The 15799-nt window shown below is 34.9% G+C and overlaps 1 long non-coding RNA gene across 1 annotated transcript in view; it reads right to left on the bottom strand.

Annotated features, from left to right (window-relative positions):
- LOC131768119 (uncharacterized) overlaps window positions 1-15799 on the bottom strand; it is a 358014-nt gene that overhangs the window by 29796 nt on the left and 312419 nt on the right. The window contains exon 8 of the long non-coding RNA XR_010836178.1: window positions 11717-11852. This is a non-coding gene — a long non-coding RNA (uncharacterized lncRNA). The remainder of the gene's footprint in view (window positions 1-11716; window positions 11853-15799) is intronic.

The following is a 15799-nucleotide window of genomic DNA, read 5'->3' as shown; positions in this document are numbered from 1 at the left end:
TATTCTCTTTCTCCAGATATGGACATGATTACCCCATCACTTTTTTAGGATATTTGCCAAAAATCAACTTCTTACAGAGGGAGACTGACCAATCGCCTTATAAGAACACCCTATTGTCATTCTATCTTCATTCTATCTTCTATTTTGCTTTATTTCTTTCAAACTACTGTCTGATATTACATTACTTATTTGTTTAGTTGCTGTCCCCCTAAAATAGAATACCTGTTCTGTAAGATCAAGGAATGTATTTGGTTTTCAGGGTATAGAGTAATGCAGTGTTAGCCACTCAATAAATATTTATTGATTAAGTGAATTTTATTTTAGACATTGTTATAAATAAAATCAGGATGTTTATGTGATGTGATCTTGTTTGTTACTTGGTTTTTACATTTTCAGGCAGGTGTGTAATTGGTAGACATAAAACCATAACATCTGCACCTCATCAAATTAATTTTGTGTGACATAAATGGAAAGCCCACTTGCTGACTATTTTCCCAAATTCAAACCATGCTGGTCTTTTTGATGCAATCAATAAAGAACTGAAAAAGGATATTTACATAGATTGTCCATGAAGAGATGATATAATTATGTCATTTGTTATAAAAACCATGCATTAGAGGCTGCATTTAATACTTACTGGTAAAATCCAAACCAGAGAGTACTTGGAAAGAATCATTCCTCTTGGACTTTAACATAAATCATTTAATATCTCTTGGTGGAAGAGTTCTTTCTTATTTAAATTTTCCCTCAATTAACATGAACAAAATATATTTTCACCAAAACATGATAGTGTATATAGAGCAAAGACTTTGGAGAAAGTCTGATATTGTATTAGGGCACCCATCCCAGCATTTATGGGTTGTATGTTTCCATTTTCAACTTCAGTCTGATTTTTATCTGTCCGATGGGAGTTTAAATACCTACATTGCAGTGGAGGTGGGAGGAGTTACTGTTTTAATAATCTATAAAGGACCTAGACTAGTACCTGACACATGGCTAAACAATTTCCTTTCCCTTCCTTTTCATATCCCTCACTTTTATCAGTGGTGAAACCAAAACCTGGTTGAGAAAGTAAGGCCAGATTCACCCAGATTCTTTTCAAAGAATCTAGAAAAGTTACTGCATTTGTTTGAATGATATGAGAGGCATGTATTCCTCAACTGGTCGAATCATCTGTTCTCATATGTATGTGTTTGTAGAGTGAGAAAATTGGCAGGTCGACATCAATTGTTTTTTCCTCCTCCATCCTTGCAAATGCAGCATTTTCTGTGGCTTTAGAACTCTAAAGCTGATGTTACAGTAAGAGTTGATATATTGGACACATTTGACCATAGCCAGCCAAATCTAATTCTGATGAATTTATCCTGGCTAGTCCCTCATCTCTGTTTATTGCTTAGAACTTGAAATCCAAGCACATGCCATTCCATTGCATGCCTCCAAGAGATTCAAGGGATTATATTTAATTACGGAGAACATAAATTACCAGTGCTGTTGTGGTTGTCTTAATCTGCTGAAGTTTTGTCAGATATCTTGGATCAATTGCTTTGAATATGGATTTGGACATATCCAAACTTGATCTTAGTTAATAAAAATGAAGTCTGTTAAGTATTAATCAGTTATCTTCCTTGTTCTACATAAACAATATCTGCTAGTAGAGCATTAAAATTGAACTAGGATATTTTGATGTACATCAACAAAAAATGTTATAACATTTCCCCTGGCTTGTATCTATTGGACTACATTACTTTAACCTAGAGACACAAAGAAATTGAGTTTGATAGACATTTTTGATGAGAAAGGGGATATTCCTTTAGGAATTTCCAAGCGTGATTTAAAATGGCTCTAAAATCTATTCTAAAATTTAGCTGATGTTTCTTATAGGCTCTTTCAAGGCCACAAGATTGCTCCACTCCAAACAGCAATCACAATAATACTGGATTCATGACACTTGATATAGGACTTGATTTTTCTAAATTATCAATATTTTGAAATAAAAATGCAAATATAATTGCTGCTTTCAAATTGAATATAATTTTAAACATCTTAAATCACATCACGATTTTTTTAAAAGAATTTTTCATAGCTAGTCAACAATCTAGACTTCAGTGACACATCTAAACTGAAACAATTCTTCCAACTATTAAGTCATAAAATCACAAGAGAGAAGTATACTATTAAATTGGTCTCTGGGGAAAATGATATTGAAGTTATTACTAAATATAATCAGTGTCTTAACTGACTCTTCATGTAGAAGGTGCTATATATGATCTTCTCAAAAATTTTAATTTAATTTAATTTATTTTTTATAGAGCAGGTGCTTATTACTTATTCATTTTATACATATTAGTGTATACACGTCAATCCCAATCTCCCAATTCATCCCACCACCAACAGCCCCCTGCGCACTTTCCCCCCTTGGTGTCCATACGCTTGTTCTCTACATCTGTGTCTCTATTTCTGCCTTGCAAACAGGTTCATCTGTACCATTTTTCTAGATTCCACATATATGAGTTAATATACAATATTTGTTTTTCTCTTTCTGACTTACTTCACTCTGTATGATAGTCTCTAGGTCCATCCACGTCTCTACAAATGACCCCATTTCATTCCTTTTTATGGCTGACTAATATCCCATTGTATATATGTACCACATCTTCTTTATCCATTCATCTGTTGTTGAGCATTTAGGTTGCTTCCATGACCTGGCTATGGTAAATAGAGCTGCAATGAACATTGGGGTACATGTGTCTTTTTGAATTATGGTTTTCTCTGGGTATATGCCCAGTAGTGGGATTTCTGGGTCATACAGTAATTCTATTTTTAGTGTTTTAAGGAACCTCTATACTGTTCTCCATAGTGGCTGTATCAATTTACATTCCCACCAACAGTGCAAGAGGGTTCCCTTTTCTCCACACCCTCTCCAGCATTTGTTGTTTGTAGATTTTCTGATGATTCCCATTCTAACCTGTGTGAGGTGATAGCTCACTGTAGTTTTGATTTGCATTTCTGCAATAATTAGTGATGTTGATCAGCTTTTCATGTGCTTCTTGGCCTTCTGTATATCTTCTTTGGAGAGATGTCTGTTTAGGTCTTCTGCCCATTTTTGGATTGGGTTGTTTGTTTTTTAATATTGTGCTGCATGAGCTGTTTATATATTTTGGAGATTAATCCTTTGTCATTGATTCATTGGCAAACATTTCCTCCCATTCTGAGGGTTGTCTTTTGGTCTTGTTTATAGTTTACTTTGCTGTGAAAAAGTTTCAAGTTTCATTAGGTCCCATTTGTTTATTTTTGTTTTTATTTCCATTACTCTAGGAGGTGGGTCAAAAAAGATCTTGCTGTGATTTATGTCAAAGAGTGTTCTTCCTATGTTTTCCTCTAAGAGTTTTATAGTGTCTGGTCTTACATTTAGGTCTTTAATCCATTTGGAGTGTATTTTTGTGTATGGTGTTAGGGAGTGTTCTAATTTCATTCTTTTATGTGTAGCTGTCCAACTATCTCAGCACCACTTATTGAAGAGACTGTCTTTTCTCCATTGTATATCCTTGCCTCCTTTGTCATAGATTAGCTGACCATAGGTGCGTGGGTTTATCTCTGGGCTTTCTATCCTGTTCCATTGATCTATATTTCTGTCTTTGTGCCAGTACCATATTGTCTTGATGACTGTAACTTTCTAGTATAGGGTGAAGTCAGGAAGCCTGATTCCTCCAGCTCCATTTTTTTCCCTCAAGATTGCTTTGGCTATTCGGGGTCTTTTGTATCTCCATACAAATTTTAAGATTTTTTTGTTCTAGTTCTGTAAAAAATGCCATCAGTAATTTGATAGGGATTTCATTGGATCTGTAGATTGCTTTGGGTAGTATAGTCATTTTCACAATATTGATTCTTACAATACTGGAACATGGTATATCTCTCCATTTGTTTGTGTCACCTTTCATTTCTTTCATCAGGGTATTATAGTTTTCTGAGTACAGGTATTTTACCTACTTAGGTAGGTTTATTCCTAGGTATTTTATTATTTTTGTTGTAATGGTGAATAGGATTGTTTCCTTAATTTGTCTATCTGATCTTTCATTGTTAGTGTATAGGAATGCCAGAGATTTCTGTGCATTAATTTTGTATCCTGAAAATTTACCAAATTCATTGATTAGCTCTGGTAGTTTTTTGGTGGCATCTTTAGGATTCTCTATGTATAGTATCATGTCATCTGCAAACAGTGACAGTTTTACTTCTTTTCCAATTTGTATTCCTTTTATTTCTTTTTCTCCTCTAATTGCCATGGCTAGGACTACCAATACTATGTTGAATAATAGTGGCAAGAGTGGACATCCTTGACTTGTTCCTGACCTTAGAATAAATGCTTCAGTTTTTCACCATTGAGAAAGATGTGGGTTTTTCATATATGGCCATTATGATATTGAGGTAAATTCCCTCTCTGCCCATTTTCTGGAGAGTTTTTAGCATAAATCGGTGTTGAATTTTGTTAAAAGCTGTTTTTTCATCTATTGAGATGATCATATGGTTTTTATTCTTCAATTTATTAATATAGTGTATCACACTGATTGATTTCCATATATTGAAGAATCCTTGCATCCCTGTGATAAATGCCACTTGATCATGGTGTAGGATCCTTTTAATGTGTTGTTGGATTCTCTTTGCTAGTATTTTCTTGAGGATTTTTGCATCTATATTCATCAGTGATATTGGTCTGTAATTTTCTTTTTTTGTAGTATCTCTGTCTGGTTTTGGTATCAGGGTGATGTGGCCTCATAGAATGAGTTTGGGAGTGTTCCTTCCTCCGCAATTTTTTGGAAAAGTTTGAGAAGGATGGGCGTTAGCTCTTCTCTAAATGTTTGATAAAATTCACCTGTGAAGCTGTCTGGTCCAGGACTTTTTTTTGTTGGAAGATGTTTTTTTTTTGTTGTTGTTGCAGTACACGGGCCTCTCACTGTTGTGGCCTCTCCCGTTGCGGAGCACAGGCTCTGGACATGCAGGCTCAGCGGCCATGGCTCATGGGCCTAGCCACTCCTCAGCATGTGGGATAGTCCTGGACCGGGGCACGAACCCTAGTCCCTTGCATTGGCAGGCAGACTCTCAACCACTGCGCCACCAGGGAGGCCCATGTTGGAAGATTTTTAATCACAGTTTCAATTTCATTACTTGTGATTGGTCTGTTCATATTTTCTATTTCTTCCTGGTTCAGTCTTGGAAGGTTATACCTTTCTAAGAATGTGTCCATTTCTTCCAGGTTGTCCATTTTATTGGCATAGAGTTGCTTGTAGTAGTCTCTTATGATGCTTTGTATTTCTGTGGTGTCTGTTGTCACTCCTTTTTCATTTCTAATTTTATTGATTTGGGTCCTCTCCCTCTTTTTCTTGATGAGTCTGGCTAAAGGTTTATCAATTTTATTTACCTTCTAAAACAACCAGCTTATAATTTTATTGATCTTTGCTATTGTTTCCTTTGTTTCTATTTCATTTTTTTCTGCTCTGATCTTTATGATTTCTTTCCTTCTACTAACTTTGGGTTTTGTTTATTCTTCTTTCTCTAGTTCCTTTAGGTGTAAGGTTAGATTGTTTATTTGAGATTTTTCTTATTTCTTGAGGTAGGATTGTATTTCTATAAATTTCCCTCTTAAGACTGCTTTTGCTGCATCCCATAGGTTTTGGATCACCGTGTTTTCATTTTCATTTGTCTCTCGGTATTTTTTTATTTCCTCTTTGATTTCTTCAGTGATGTCTTGGTTAATTAGTAACGTATTGTTTCGCCTCCATATGTTTGTGTTATTTACGGTTTTTTCCCTGTAATTGATTTATAATCTCAAAGCGTTGTGGTCAGAAAAGATGCTTCATATGATTTCAATTTTCTTAAATTTATTGAGGCTTGCTTTGTGACCCAAGATGTGATCTATCTTGGAGAATGTTCTGTGTGCACTTGAGAAGAAAGTGTAATCTGCTGTTTTGGATGGACAGTCCTATAAATATCAATGAAATCTATCTGGTCTATTGTGTCATTTAAAGCTTGTATTTCCTTATTAATTTTCTGTCTGGATGTTCTGTTCATTGGTGTGAGGTGTTAAAGTCCCCCACTATTATTGTGTTACTGTCAATTTCCACTTTTAGAGCTGTTAGCATTGACCTTATGTATTGAGGTGCTATGTTGGGTGCATATATATTTATAATTGTTATATCTTCTTCTTGGATTGATCCCTTGATCATTATGTAGTGTCCTTCCTTGTCTCTTGTAGCATTCTTTATTTTAAAGTCTAGTTTATCTGATATGAGTATTGCTACTCCAGCTTTCTTTTGATTTCCATTTGGAATATCTTTTCCTATCTCCTCACTTTCAGTCTGTATGTGTCCCTAGGTGTTAAGTGGGTCTCTTGTAGACAGCAGATATATGGGTCTTGTTTTTGTATCCATTCAGCAAGCCTGTGTCTTTTGGTTGGAGCATTTAATCCAATCACATTTAAGGTAATTATTGATATGTATGTTCCTATTACCATTTTCTTAATTGTTTTGGATTTGTTTTTGTAGGTCCTTTTCTTCTGTTGTGTTTCCCACTTAGAGAAGTTCCTTTAGCATTTGCAGTAGGGCTGGTTTGGTGGTGCTGAATTATCTTAGCTTTTGCTTGTCTGTAAAGCTTTTGATTCCACTCTCGAATCTGAATGTGATCCTTGTCAGGTACAGTAATCTTGGTTGTAGGTTCTTCCCTTTCATCACTTTAAAAATATCGTGCCACTCCCTTCTGGCTTGTAGAGTTTCTGCTGAGAAATCAGCTGTTAACCTTATGGGAGTTCCCTTGTATGTTATTTGTCTTTTTTCCCTGGTTGCTTTTAATAATTTTTCTTTGTCTTTACTTTTTGTCCATTTGATTACTATGTGTCTCAGTGTGTTTCTCCTTGGGTTTATCCTGCCTGGGACTCTCTGTGCTTCCTGAACTTGGGTAGCTATTTCCTTTCCCATGTTAGGGAATTTTTCAACTATAATCTCTTCAAATATTTTCTCGAGTCCTTTCTCTCTCTCTTCTCCTTCTGGGACCCCTATAATGCAACTGTTGATGCATTTAATGTTGTCCCAGAGGCCTCTTAGGCTGTCTTCAATCTTTTCATTATTTTTTCTTTATTCTGTTCTATGGTAGTGAATTCCACCATTCTGTCTTGCAGGTCAGTTATCCATTCTTCTGCCTCAGTTACTCTGCTATTGATTCCTTCTAGTGTATTTTTCATTTCAGTTATTGTATTCTTCATCTCTGTTTGTTCTTTAATTCTTCTAGGTCTTTGTTAAACATTTCTTGCATCTTCTTGATCTTTGCCTCCATTCTTTTTCCGAGGTCCTGGATCAGCTTCACTATCATTATTCTGAATTCTTTTCCTGGGAGGTTGCCTATCTCCACTTCATTTATTTGTTTTTCTGGGGTTTTATGTTGTTCATTCATCTGATACATAGGCCTATGCCTTTTCATTTTGTATATATTTCTGTGAATGTGGTTTCCGTTCCACAGGCTGCAGAACTGTAGTTCTTATTGCTTCTGCTGTCTTCCCTCTTTTGATCTTTTAAACTATACTAAATCTGGCCATTTTCTTGCTGAAATAAGAAGGACCAGAGCAAGAACCTATGTATGTACAGGGAACGCCCCTATGGCCTAAGAAATGGTAATAACTAGATGTTGCTGAAACTTATTCAAATATATTTACAATGATAGTATGCAATTTTAAAAGAATAAAAAAAGAGCAAATAACCATTTTTAGGAGTACTGTATTATCAGGCCCTATAAAAATCTCACCTTTCCCTTCATCTCTCTGTCTTTTCTTCTCAAATGAGATTTTCAAATAGCAAGAAACTACAAAATGGAAAGTAATCTTATGATGTCACCTATTATAAGCCTCTTGAAGAAAGGAAGGAGAGAGAGATGTCACCAAAAGACCAATACATATATATCAGCTTGGTCAGACAGGTGGTTTACTTCAACTCTCATTTATACCCTTGAGAGTTTGGCATTTCTTCAGTTCTTTACCTGAATCTATGTCATTTCATATTCTATCTTTTCAATTAATTTTGCCTTAAATTATCCAGAGTCCCCTGATATAAGCAACTTGGAAAAATGGTGTTTTAACTGAATACTGAAAGGATATAGACAAAAAGAACTATACACAAACATTGTGCTCTGGTTGGTAAATTTCCTTCTCACAGGGTACAAATTAGTAATTCTGAAACTACTTTATATGCATACTAGCACTGAATAACTAAATAAATTGCTTTTAATGGGAGCCAGGTTTCTTACAGACAGTCAAAAAAGTTACAAATACACAAGGGAGGGAACCTGGAATGAATTAAGAGTCAGAGATACCAGTAGGAACTTATGTTTATTTAAACATGCATACAAACAGATAGATATAAAAATTTAAAAATATATATATATGTGTGTGTGTGTGTACATGGGTTACTATATATATATGTGTGTATGTATATATATATATATATAAACACACACACACACACATATATATATACACACACACACACACACACACATACTTATATTTTTTAGTTTTGTTCACTAATAGAATCTAGAAGCAGTGACATCCCAGGAGCACATCTATACCCAGATCTTGGTTTCTAATACTAGTCTCCAGTAAAAGGAACCAGTGCTCCTTGGGAAATGGCTGATCCTAGAACTAAGGTAGGGAAAGTACAAGATGTTCCTGGAGCACCTTACAACTCCAGAAAATAAGGATGTGGAAGAAAAAAAAAAAGGTGGATTCAAAAGACACAGGAATCCACCCAAGTTTCCAATGGCCAGAGGTGGAACAATTTGAGCAACAAAGTAAATAACGATGGTATTGAATTATTATTACCCAAAGAATGAAACAAGTATCCATGAGTCCACATTAACATAAAAAAAGATGGAAGAGAAAGAATAAGTGATCCTTACAGAGGAAACCCAAATAGCATATATTCCCTGCCTGTAGGAAGTAGAGCCTAATTCCAATCCTCTTGAATGTGGACTGGACTTAGTGACTTGTTCCCAAAAGATAAAAATGGAAAAAATAGTAACTCGAGGGTGGAGAAACATGGAAGACACCGCTTTAATTAAGTGGTCAAGGTTAACCTCACTAGTGATGTCATGTTGATATCATACATCCCTTGATATGATGCAATGAGAAAGGCACCTCACCTCTGTGTTATTCTACCCTAAAACCCACAATTCCAGTTTAGTCATGAAATTGACCAAACAGATTGAGGGAAATTATACAAAACACCTGATCTTTACTCATCAAAAATCAAGATCATAAAAAAATAAAGGAAAGACTGAGAAACTGCCACATATTGTAGGAGCTCAAGAAGATGTAAAGACTAAATGCAATGTGCTACGTTGGATTTGGGTTAAATCCTAGATAAACAGTGGACTTCATTGGAAAAAATTGTGAAATCTGAGTAAAGTCTGCAGTTTAGTCAATAATATTGTACTAATGGTAAATTCTTAGTTTCGACAAACACAGTGTGGTTATGTAAAATGTAACCACATTAGGGGAAGCTGGATGAAGGGCATATGGGAACTCTCTGTACTATCTTTACAATTTTGCTATAAATATAACATTTTTCCAAAATAAAAAGTTAAAAGTATCCAATTCTTTTTCTTGCTGATTTATCCTTAAATGATGCCTGGTGCTAATGAACAAATTTTTCACAATCTCATTTTACAGAGGAACTAAGATTGTACTCACATTTTATACTCAAAATTGGAGAATTTTTTTAGTACCTGCTGCACTAAAAATATCGTCTCAAATATTCTGAGTGTTTACCCTGATGTTTGTATATGGATAAAAATAAAACATAGATTGTTCCCTGAATGCTTTGTAGACTAAGTGTCTATGCAAATTCAAAACAGGTATTGAAGCCCCCTTAAGACACACCATGCTGAAGAGGACCTCATTGTAAGAATACATAAAATAAAGGGCATACATGTTGTAAATACTTGAATTTCTCATACAACTAATATTTATTCAGCATTTGTAATGTTTCAGCTACTCTGCTAGGTAGTATGGATACAGTGTTGAATGGAGGTTTACTGTTTGATGGACTGACCATGAGGATATTCATCCCTTTAAATTCTAAGGCCAAAAAGTAGTTTTCTTCATGACTTTCACAGTCTTACTAGCTTTCATCAGGAGAATCTATTTGAGATTAATCACTTTCAAACCAGAATTAGAAATATGAGGAAACTGCTTTTTCATTAAGAGTATTCAGAAGGCTCAAAGTCAATCTTTTCTTCATCTCCTTCCCCAAAGTATGCTGATAAATAGAATATTTATTCATGCCCATCCAGCTTATTTCAATAGAAAGGCTACTTTGGGTGCTACTTCAAAAGTATAGGGAACCAAGTGAATGATCTAGATAGAAGAAAAATTTGCATGTTAAAGTCGGCTTTTACTTTTAAGGAGAAAGATCAATAAGAGAAATATTTGATGCCAAGCACAGTATTTCTTTACATGAACAGTTTTCTTTACAATGAACAAGGTTTCATTTCGACTACATCATTTTTCTCTAGTGGAAGAGTTTCCATCATTACTAAACATATATAATTGGCTTAATTCTAAAGGCTTTAGACTGTGCTGCTATGCTAGTATTTATATACCATTATATGTTACCTTTACAGTTTTCAGGGAGAAAGTCAGGAAAAGCAGGGCTGACTGAAATTCCCAGCCTCCTCTTAAAGACCAAGATTGAGTTACCATATTTTAGTATAAAAACCAAACAATAATTACTCCGTCTCTATATGTAGTATTTTATAACAAATACCAAAGAGCTTATTCTGGAATTGATTATTAGACAAAATATTACACTCATAAAAGCATTTCATCTTTTTTCTATGACTTGTGTATTAGCTTGGACTTTTAGCTTCCAGTAATAAGAACATAGGTCAGACTTCCTACAAGTTTAAAAAAAGAAGGTGGGGCAGAGAGATTTATCATATCTGAGTGTCTCAAACAATCCAAGGACAATTTCGGTCTCGTCCTGAAGGTGTCTGCTTCTTTCTGCACGTCTGCTCCCTCGCTCTCTTCTCTAATCATGGCTTTCAATGGCATCAAGCTTGCCTTTGAACTTGGTGCTGCCAATTATTAGCTTTTTCTTTCCCCTTGGAGAAATTATTTAATCTTTCTGTATCTGTTTGTTAATATATGAAATGGGGATGAAAATAGTACCTACTTCACTGAGTTGCTGCAAAGATTGAATGAATTGCTTTATGTAAAACACACAAAGCAGTGCCTGGCCTGGTAAACATTCTCCAAGTATTAGGTATTATTTGTACTGTAAGGTCACCCCGAAAGCTTTTTCCATAGCCATTGATTAAGAAAATAAGGCAAACGAAGAAGATTTTCCCAAAATAGTCCATTAAAAAATGAAGGTACCAAAACCACAATAAGATTTACCACCTAATTAAATTAGAAATATTAAAGTGCCGTTTTGTACAAAAAGATTCTATGAAGGCCCTGTGTGCTAGAATTTTTACAGAGCCATTCCAGATTGTTAGGCCACTGTTTTGCAGATAGCAAATGCCGTGCATATAGCTCTCTGAGTCATAGCAACCTTGAGACACCCCCTGAGAGCCTATGAAAGTCTGGGTGATAAAGTGTTCACTGGAAGTTAACTGAAAGAACAAGAAGGGGAAGTAGACAATAAGGGTGTGAAACAGATGTCTCGTTTTCTCTCACCTCTGCCCAGGATGAGAAACTGGGAAGTAAGAATAAACAGAAGCTGATGTCTGTTCTGTTTTGTTTTTCTCCTTGTATTCCTCCCAGTTTTCTCTCTTACTGGTTCCAGTTCTTAATTTCTCCCATTTGAATAAGCCTGCAGGAGACACAAATAGGGCCTTAGCCATTGTCAAATCTTGCATTTGACCGTATTGTTTGACACTTAGTTTTGAAACTAAACATATTTGAAGTATAGCAGAAAGAACAAACAAGTGAAAGAAAGAGGCTGGATGAACAAGTGAAAGAAAAAGAAATTTCAGTACAGGGTACTCTTAGGGAATAGCTGGTTAAGACAATAATTCTAGGTGAGGAAAGGGGGTGAAAAGAGGATAGTATGGTTGTTGCAGGCTATTTCAGATGTTTCATAAGATTTGACATGCTTAGGTTTTGAAGGGAAAGTTATAAAATTAACCACACTTAACAATAGCAAGGTACTGTTCAATCAAGCTCATATGTATTAATTTATTTCACTCACAATAACCTTATACATAGTATCTTATTCCCATTTCATATAAGGAAGCTGAGCCCAGAACAGTTAAGTAAGTTTTCTAAAGTTACACAGCTTGTAAGAGGCAGAGCCAGGGCTTGAAAATCAGATAATCTAGTGAGCCCAAGACCTTTAACACTACCCCTTACTATTCTGCTTTGAAAACTAACTGAATTAGAAGCTTAATTCTACACAGCAAAACTCAAGAATTAAAATAAACACATTAAAGTAAATGTCATTAAGAATTTTTACAAAGTTCTATATCAGAACGAGAACATGATCTGTATAACTATATTTGCCAATATAAAAAGGGAAATAATTTGATATCACTACTGTACTTTACTGCAAGTTCTGAGATTAAAAGAGTGCTTGTGAAAAGAATAACTAGGGATTGTTCTTCTCTTATTTAAAGAAATAATATTGAATATTTTAGCCTTTGAGAATGAAAATACGCAACTAAACTAAAGACTCGGAGAAAATTTAACAAATGAATACAAGATATTCAAAGTTCAGCCTTAAAGAAAAAGACTAAATACTTGAGGAAAAATAACTCTCCATCATGACTAAGTAGGATTTATCTCAGATATGGAAGTCTGGATTAAAATTCACAAATCTTTTACTGTGATATTTTATTGCTAAGAATCTATAGTGTAAACCAATAACCAGTCTCATTGCTAACAGTGAAAATACCAGAAGTGTGATAACGCTTGAGATTGTATTAAAATTAGGAAATAAATAAAGATGCCCATCATGATATGCAACAGAAACTAGTCATATAACTTTTGAAAACTATAAACATAAAGGTGCTAGAACCTCACCATCACCCACCAAATCCAGTAAAAGCTTTTAGAATTAATAAGATAATTTGGTAAATTTGTTGGTTATATAATACACAAACATCAACAGCTATCTTCTATTTCAGCAGGAATCAGTAAGACCCATCTCACAACAGCGACCATAATCCTAAAACATCTAAGATAAGTTTTCTTCAGAGGCCTGTAGGGGAAAAACTATAAAACTCTACTTTAAGAGAACACTTTAATAATTGGAAGAATATGCCAAATTTCTAGAAAATAACATTGAATAATTTGAAGACATCATCTAAGCAAATTAATTTTAGGTTTCATGAGTCTAATAAAAATTCCAATGAGATTGTTTTTGGAACTTGAAACTATTCTAAAGTTCATATGCCCGATAATAGATAAAATGTTCTAAAACACTTTTAAAAAGATGATAGCTAAGGGGGAACTTGTGCACAGGTATTAAAAGATACTGGGCAGTCATATTGCTTTTTATGGCTGCTCGAATTTTGATTTTTTTTTTAGTAATAATTCATATACTTTATGTTTTGTTTATTAGAAATATATTATCGATGAAAATTTATCTAAATGATTCAAAAATATTAAAACAAAGTGACCAAAGACATAGCATGTAGAAAATGAGAATTTCAGGCATTACTGACTCATCAGATTATAAGTACATGGCACTTAGGGATAGTACATAGGGATGGGTCATGGCTGTTATTGCTGCTGCCATAGCTCAGGCATCCACCATCTCTCAGTTGACTTTTTTTTTTTTTTCCCATGGAAAGGCATTTTATTTTAAATACAGCAGTGTGTGCATGTCAATCCCAAACTCCCAATATACTCCTCCCCTCCACCCTTCCCCCCGGTAACCATAAATTCGTTCTCTGAGTCTGAGTCTGTTTCTGTTTTGTAAATAAATTCATTTGTAACTTTTTTTTTTTTCTTTTTTAGATTCTGCATATAAGTGATATCATATGATATTCATCTTTGTCTGGCTGACTTCACTTAGTATGATAATCTCTGGGTCCACCCATGTTGCTGCAAATGGAATTATTTCATTCTATTTAATGGCTGGGTAATATTCCATTGTATATATGTACCACATCTTCTTTATCCGCTCCTCTGTCGATGGACATTTAAGTTGCTTCCATGTCTTGGCTATTGCAAACAGCTATGCAATGAACACTGGGGTGCATGTATCCTTTCGAACCATGGTTTTCTCCAGATATATTCCCAGGAGTGGGATTGCTGGATCATATAGTTGACCACTATAACACCTTTCTAACTGGTCTCCTCAGTTCCTCCAATACATCGACCCCACAGGTGAGAAAGTCATCTGCACAAAAATTAAAATAAATCCTGTTGCTTGCAGGCTTACCAACCATTGCTGGTCCCTCCTGGCTACCCCACTTCAATTTATCACGGTGGCTTTCTCTGTGGCTCTAACCTCCTTCTTCACACTCCAGCTGCACAGAATATCTCATCCACACTCTCCTCTTTATGTCTGAGCAGTAATATCACTGTTCTGTGCACAGGATTTTTCTTCTGCCCAGCACGTGATTTGCAATATGCTCTTTAAACACATCCCAGTGCTTCAGGTCTTCATTTAAAGATCAAATTTTTTGATATTTCATGGGAGGTCCACGAAGGCAGAGGCCTGATGACCACTGTATGCCCAATACCTAGACCAGTACTTGCCACATAGTAGGAGCTCAATAAAATATTTGTTACATGAATAAATAAGTGAACATCTCCCATGGGTGTATAACATTGTATAATAATCACCCGCTTATCTTCTTTTATTCTAGTTTACAGCAGGAATGTGGAGGTTTTATTTTTTATTTTTTGGAGGGGCGATATTTGTTTCCTTGTTTGTTTATTTTAAATTTTCCATCAATGCCTGGACATATGGTCTGGGCTCAAAAATTATTTGTTTAATGAGTGAATAAATAAATAAATGATACAATGTTACAGCAAACGGACAAGCATTATTTAACCTAACACAACACTACATATAGTAATTGCTTGCTAAAAGACCAGAAACATATTTACATATTGTTTTAGAATTAATTTATATTTATTTTCTACTGCAAGTAATTGTGTTTAGTCAATTCTTTCACAGTCACCATTCTTGCTACATGTTACCTTCGAAATGACAATTTTGACTTTTTAGCGGTCATTTTATACTGTAATGCAGATGTTGTAGGCACTGGAACCACATGCCTTATTGTTTCATCTCTTGGGTTATCATTTTGAATTAATAAGGACCTTCTGGAGAACAGCCTTTCCTAAGAGCCCGTTTACTGGATAGAATCTCGCATGAATTTTGATACTGCAGTCATTTGCCAGGCACTTAGTATGACTTGTATCCCTCCCCTCCCACCTTGGAATGCGTCTTCTGAGTAAACAAATCTATAAAGGAGAAATTGGGGAAACTCCTAAAAATAGCATTTTGTGAAAACTCTCCATCATTTAACATATCTATAAATATAGACAGTCTAGTTACAAATCCCACATATGTCCTTTATAGCAATTTTCCTAAAATCTCCTATACCGAAAGAATGTATATGTTTGCTTCCTTTCTGTATAGTTACTTGAAAATAATATGATTGGATGTTTTTCAAAGGACTCTGCAATTAAAATTTGTCCTGAATCCAGACTACTCAAATCGGTCCAAATTACTGACATTTACTGTATTTACAGGACTTGTGTAGCTTAATCATACTCTGATACAGATTGCTTTTTTATGTA

Source organism: Kogia breviceps, chromosome 13 (genome assembly GCF_026419965.1).
Source record: "Kogia breviceps isolate mKogBre1 chromosome 13, mKogBre1 haplotype 1, whole genome shotgun sequence".
NCBI lineage: Eukaryota > Metazoa > Chordata > Mammalia > Artiodactyla > Physeteridae > Kogia > Kogia breviceps.
This window is presented reverse-complemented; position numbering and strand designations above follow the sequence as displayed.